We start from the raw sequence: 7,155 nt of genomic DNA, 5'->3' as shown, positions 1-7,155 counted from the left end.
AGGTGTCCGTGTTATAGGAAACAAATTGGCACTAATTGGGCACTCCTGCTGGCATCTAGGCAGGAAAGAGCAACAATGGCTCGACTTTGGAAACTGCACATTAACAGGAAGGGGACACCTGTGCTGGACACACCCAGTCTGTCTTCTTGTTGATTTGGTTTTTGTTTGTTTCAAGGAATTTGAGACACGGTAATTTTGAATGTGGCAATTTTCACCAGCATTCCCTCTCCCACCTACTCCAACTCACGCAGGCACAGACACACGCACACAGGCACACACACAACCATGAGGGAATTCTTCAAAAAATAGTATGCTGATGACGGACCCATCACTCTGTTTACCCAAGATCAGCAGTAAGAGATGCTGGCCAATGAACACACTAAGATCAAAACATAAATTATCAGTGGGCAGGGGGGCTGTAGTTTTTGTTTCCCTGCGTACCCGGCACCCAGTCAGGTACATAGTAGATGCTGAATATGTTAAATGAACGTATGTATGTGGAATGAATGGATGAATCTCTCTCTCTCTCTCTCTCTCTCTCTCTCTCTCTCTGAACTGTTGATGCATGATCCTTTCAAGTAGAATCCTAGACGTTTAGAGTTGGACGGGGACCTAAGCCATCATCTGAAGAAACTGCCTTCCCTGTTCAGGGGCCTTGGTGAGGTAGTGACTGAGCTGCGAGCAGAATCTCTTGTCTTCTGGGCCCTGGTGTACCACTCTCTCAATGCTTCTTCTGAGAAAGAACTATTTCAGAACACAAAACAGTGCTGCTAATGAACGGCACGGTGGACCGTGAATAGAGAAGGCTGATTTCTATATTGGGGGTCTTTCCTGATTATGTGGCCTCAAGAAAGTCACTTAGCACTCTTGGGTTTCTGCTGTTTATAGTCTGTTTGGGGAGAGAGAAAAGTAACCAAGCAATTACAAGAAAGAATGCCACGTTTGAATAATAGGAAAATAAGTTGGAACACAAGGGCAAAAAATAATAGCACCATTTTGGGGTAAATTATTTTTCAGCTCTAGATAATCAGCACACTGAATGAGAATGTGGAAGGCTTGTGAGAGGTGACCCTTGATTCTGTAAGTCTTTAGGGCCCACATGGTGATTTCAGAAGTGACTCACCTGGCATACTCTCACGGTCCACCAGGGGGCGGTAGAGGTCAAGTTCTTCTGTACCAAAAGAGGTAGAGTGATTTGAGTTTTGTAATTAAGAGGAGGTAGGACAGAGGAGGGTAGACTTAGGTCAATGCAAATTTATCCTCCCTTTGGTGGCCTACATACAATGACCCAAGGTTTGGGATCTCACCGTCAACCTGAAGCAACTCCTTGTAACCTTAGGCCTTTGTGGTAATTTCCTAGAAATAGAAGTCTAGAGAGAAAGGAAGATAAGGGATGGCTTCTGAGCTGAAGGTAAATTATTCAGTTATCTATAGTAAGGGACACAGAAAAAGATGAAGCTCTTTAGCCATCCAGAAACTGTTCCATTCAGACTTTTGCTATAGCAAGTAGCCAAACCACTGAAGTTGATTGCATTTCCCTTTTTTTCTAAGGCAGGTGCTCACAAACGTCCATAAAATGGACAGGATGGAAAAGGAAGATGTAGTCTAACCAGAAAAGTGTATAATAATGACCTCATAGCACTCTCCTTGAGAAGCTTCAAAGAAAGGTTCTAGTCTGGGCTACCTGGAACCAAGGAGGATACAGCTATGTTCAAGGATGAGTATTTCTGTCTATGGCAAGTATAGTCCTGTGTCTGGCAAATGTCTACTTTCCAATTTAAGGGTGTTAGAAAAGGCCAGAAAAGATTCTGCTAGACTTGGCCAAACTCACACATGTTAAAGAAGGAGATGGAACCCTAGCAACTCACCCCAGCTTAGGTAATGATCTTGCCATTAGAAAGATCTTCTTATTACTATGTATGTAGTACTAATTTTTGTTGCAGATGTGCCTAGTGGATAGTTGTTGCTTTACAGAGTGGCTCTGAAATGGAAGGTCACTACATTATGCTAATTTCCTGTATGTAATCTCTAGCCTAATAATAATATCATCAATATTTATACAGTGCTTTTACGTGCTAGTCATTGTCTCATATTAACTTATTGAATCCTCACAAGCTTATGGATTGGGCCCTTATTGTCTCTGTTTTATAGATGAAGAAACTGAGGTTTGCAATTAAGCGACTCACCCAAGGTCACACAACATGTCAAGAGCCAGGATTCAAACTCAGGGGGTCCAGTGCTGGAGATCGCGGTGCTAATGACGTACACTCTTATAAACTGTTGTAGGGAAACTATGCACAACTTATTCTCCAACAAGAAAACCGACCAAGGAAGGAAGCTGCTATGGTCCTTTTGACCTATAGACAATACAGCTGCCAAGAACCCGAGAGAACATTCCCAGGTGGCAGGAGGCAGGGTGTGTTTACTGCAGGGACAGACTCTGGTGCTTAAGAGGGCAGTGGGCCGTTTGTCAAGGCTCTGTAGAAATGTGCCATCTGTGGAGACAGCGCGCAGTTACCAGGGATCTGCAGCCTGTATTTCAAGACCTCATCTGGTATGTTTCCTTGTATTATCTGTTTTTATATTTCCTTTCTTTCTTATTAAGTCTTAGTATTTGGAAGGGTTAGGTTTTTAAATAGTAGCCCCTTTCATCTGGGCTAATGACAAGCTAAGAAGGACTAATGGAAAGCCCTACACTTGGGCTTCTGGGGTGTTACAGTAGACAGCATGGATCCTCCACCTGTATCCTCTAGACCTGCTACTGGAGCAGACGGTGTCTAGCATGCTGACGGCCTCCTGCACCTTCCTTTCTCTCTACTGAGGCCTTTCTCTAACATCAAGGGAGCTCGTTCCACCCAGCTAGGTACGACCTGGATGGTCAGGAAATGTACCTCCTCAAGGGGGTAGCCCTGTGTCAATGGGGGATGGGAGTCAGTGGATAAATGTCCCAGCCTCCTGAGACTGGTGGGTGAATTCAGAGGTGTGTTTCCCAGTTCTCTAGAGGGTATTCTGTAGGGTTGAGCTTAAGGTGTCCTTAGAGGTAACTCACTCATTAACACACTCTTTGTTGGCTCTTCTCACCACCCCCACCCCTCACATACTCTCCCCCGGATCACTTCCCCAGTGAACCAACTGCACCCAAGTCCTTGACCTGGGCTCTGCTTTGGTAGGAGATCAAACTAGGACAATGTTGTAAAGGGGGCACACTCTGGAGCTGATTGCAGTGGCAGCAGGGAGGCCCTATGGGAAAGACTTCCCAGGAGCAGGGGCAACGTAGGAAGAAACCTCTAAGTTAGGTGAGAGACTCCTCTGCTCATGAGGGCTCTCCACCTACAGCTTGGGGATTTTAGGAGTTTTCCCTTTTTTTTTTTTTTAAAATAAATACATAATTTTATTTATTTATTTATATTTGGCTGCGCTGGGTCTTCGTTGCTGTGCACGGGCTTTCTCTAGTTGCGACAAGCGGGGGCTACTCTTCGTTGTGGTGCGTGGGCTTCTCACTGCGGTGGCTTCTGTTGTTGAGGAGCACAGGCTTTAGGTGTGCGGGCTTCAGTAGTGTGGTTTGCAGGCTCTAGAGCGCAGGCTCAGTAGTTGTGGCACGTGGGCTCGGTAGTTGTGGCATGTGGGCTTCAGTAGTTGCGGCACACGGGCTCTAGAGTGCAGGCTCAGTAGTTGTGGCACGTGGGCTCGGTAGTTGTGGCATGTGGGCTTCAGTAGTTGCGGCACGTGGGCTCTAGAGTGCAGGCTCAGTAGTTGTGGTGCACTGGCTTATTTGCTCTACAGCATGTGGGATCTTCCTGGACCAGGGCTCAAACCCGTGTCCTCTGCATTGGCAGGCGGATTCTTAACCACGGCGTCACCAGGGGAAGTCCCTAGGAGTTTTCCTTGATCAAAGGGAGCCATTTCTTCCCTTTGACCTCACACACACTTTTTTTTTTTTTTTGTCTCATTAAAGGAATCCATTCTCTGGCTGACGGATTCCACAAAATATGTTTTAATCAAGCAAGTAACTGAAAGGACCAGCTTCCTGAAAACAGATGACTGCCTTTGGTAGAGTGAGCCCCAAACCCGTCCTCGAAGCACCAGTTCCCTGCAGTTTGAAAACGAAATGAAACTCCTTTCCTCCAATCATCTGGGACTGGGAAGAACTCTAGGCCCAGCCTCTGAGAAATGGAGGTAAGAGAACGTCAGGGTCTGCTCCTTCCCTTGCATAGTTTTTTATTAGCAGATGATCTTACTCATGGCCCTCCCGTGTGCAGGTCTTTACATCGGGGAACCAAACCCCCTGCTGATGCCCGGCTTTTGTGATTGAAGGGGGGCCCATTTGAAAGTGATGGGGTAGAGGGGAGGCTGGGGGTAACTCATTGGGTTTCTAGAGAAGCAATTTTCTCAGTTTTCTGGGGGAGACTCTAGTCAAGTAAAATATGCTATCTGTATAAAATATTCAGGCTCTGTGTAGTTAAGGTGTCTATGGCTCAATTAGTTACCAAGCTTCAGTGTCTAAGTCACAGAGAACTTTCTGTGCTGTGGGTCCACACTTGATTATATTCTGTTCAGTTCTAGGAACTACAATAAGACTTTGACAAACTGGAGAATGTTCAAAAGACTAAAAACCATGATATATGCAGCATAAAGTAATATGCTGGGGTTTTTCCCTCTGGAAGTGAATTGCATCCTTTCTCCTTTCAAGTTTGCAAGCAACTGAAAAATACACACAGAGGAGCTCGAACCATCATTTTTATTGTTGGCAAAACTGCATTCACGGAGATGGGTTGGACCTGCAGCATCAGATGTTGGGAGCTATGTTTGCAAGGACTGAACTGATGGAACAGACACTGAACCAGCCCACGTCAAGGAGCATCTGTGGACCTCCCTGTACCTGCTGAACACAGGGAGCAAGGACAGAGAAAGTCCTCCAGCCATGCCTCTATAAGGCAGCATTGGGCTCTGACCCACGTCTTATCACATGGAAGCAGGAATGGGGTGAACACTATCTCTCTCTAGCAGGTCTGCAAAAAGATGGTCAACCAGGGGCTCAGGCTCCCAACTTTAGGACTTGTATCAGTCTCCCCTATTAGATAAGGTTCTCTTCAATCCTTTGGGAAGAAGACGGCGAGGACAGGAAACAAGTGAAACAATTCTTCTTAATACTTCTAGAGGAGCAAGAATTCCTATTTTAGGGGCCAGGACAGAATCACGGCAGAGGGAGAAAACATTTTCCCCAAAAGGATACTGGGAAATGGATATGTTTATCTAGGGAAAAAGAAGATTTATAAGAAGATATGATATTTATCTAGAAGTCCATCACTTTTTTTTTTTTTTTTCGGTACGTGGACCTCTCACTGTTGTGGCCTCTCCCGTTGCGGACGCGCAGGCTCAGCGGCCATGGCTCATGGGCCCAGCCGCTCCACGGCATGTGGGATCTTCCCGGACCGGGGCACGAACCCGTGTCCCCTGCATCGGCAGGCGGACTCTCAACCACTGCGCCACCAGGGAAGCCCTAAAAGTCCATCACTTTTAGATAAAGTGGCAGAGTGGGCCCAGTTACTAAAGTACAAAAGCAAACAACACTAAAAAAATTTTGTTACTTCTCATTACTAAGGTAATTCTGTCCTTCCCCCCAAAAGGCTACCTTAGTCACTGAAAGTTTTCAAGCAAAGATTGGAGGTATTTGGAGAAGACACCTAGGTATTTATTTGGAATCTGGGAGATTTCCTATGATCCTTCGAAGCTCTGAGATTCTTTGATTCTGTGAAGGACAGTGCAGGTCAATACAGATCTGTCTCTTAAGTAGAATGGGTAAAGACTGTTCTAAGTACAGACAAGTCTTGAACATATATATGATAGAAACACGGAAAGAGAATAAGAGAAGAGCTTAGATAATAGAAATGGCTTCTTCTATCTTCCTACCAAATCTTTATTTCTAAACATATGATAGTCAATTCAAATCCCAACCATGTTTCTCTCTTAGTACAAATGCTCTCAGGCAAGAAAAGGAGGACAGCTAAGAATCCTGGGTGATCCACATTCTGAAATCAGCCTAAAAGTAGATATAAAATAAATGTGAACAGTTATACCACTCGCATTTCACGCATCTACTCTCTCTAGAAAAATACCAGAACGGTTCACTATGTTGTTTAATACATTTGCTCTCCTAGGATAAAGGGATAGATGGGATACACTTAGGAAAAAATTGGGAGACACCAGGAAAGACACTTGCTTGAGTAGCTCATCTTCTCTACTGCTTACAAATTTTTTCATAAGAATTTGTTCCAATCAAAATAAAAACAGCATTGGAGGAAAAAGAATTAGAGCCCCAAGGGAGGTTTCTGCTTGCAGGGCTTTTGTAAATGGTCCTTTGAAAAGGGATCCATAAGAGAATCAATGACATTTATATATTATTTGCTAAAATTAAGCTCTAATAATGAATTAGGCCATAAGAGCTGAAATCCAGAAGCATCTGCCCAGGGACAAAACATATGTTTTTCTATTATCACCTATGCTTACCTTCTCCTTGTGGTATCTAGTTTCTTTAACTTCTAGCAGGGCTAAGCAATACCTATCACTTGTAATTTCTCTTTCTTTCCTCCATTTTTTTCCCAGATTGCATAGGTTTTTGGCTATGAGCTCACAGAAGGAGAGACCAAGTCAGATATTTCTATGTTTCTTAGAAGCTGAGTAGCCAAGTGGAAAGATCATGAACTTCCAAGTTGGACCAAACTTGCTTTGAATCCCACTTAGCAATTTTGAAGCTCAATTTCCTCTTCTGCACGAGCTTCTGAAAAACCATTTTATCTAGATATCTGACCCAGTGTTTAGCGCAGTTAGAGGAGTCTACTAGTTTCTCCATAGGAGTTTGTTCAATGATCGTCAACTTACTTGACAGTAAACAGAATTGGTGAGGTATTGGGAGAGGGACAAGGAGAATGAAGTAAAAAGCAGTTGTGTGGTGACAGACGAGATGTCCCGTGCATTTGCCTTGTTTGCTGAATTACTTAATGTGGCCTCAAGTCCACATTAAGTAATCTCCACAGTTGGAAATTGTGTTTTGTGTTCTACACTGAGACATCCAGGTAAAACAACTATGATGTGCTCATAAATGGGAAGAAACGTTTCTTGCCCTTCTCCAACAATCTTCTATTTTGCAGGGTTAAC

The sequence above is a fragment of the Grampus griseus genome (genome assembly GCF_964374135.1).
Source record: "Grampus griseus genome assembly, chromosome: 6".
Classification (NCBI taxonomy): Eukaryota; Metazoa; Chordata; class Mammalia; order Artiodactyla; family Delphinidae; genus Grampus; species Grampus griseus.
Note: the sequence above shows the minus strand (reverse complement) of the source record.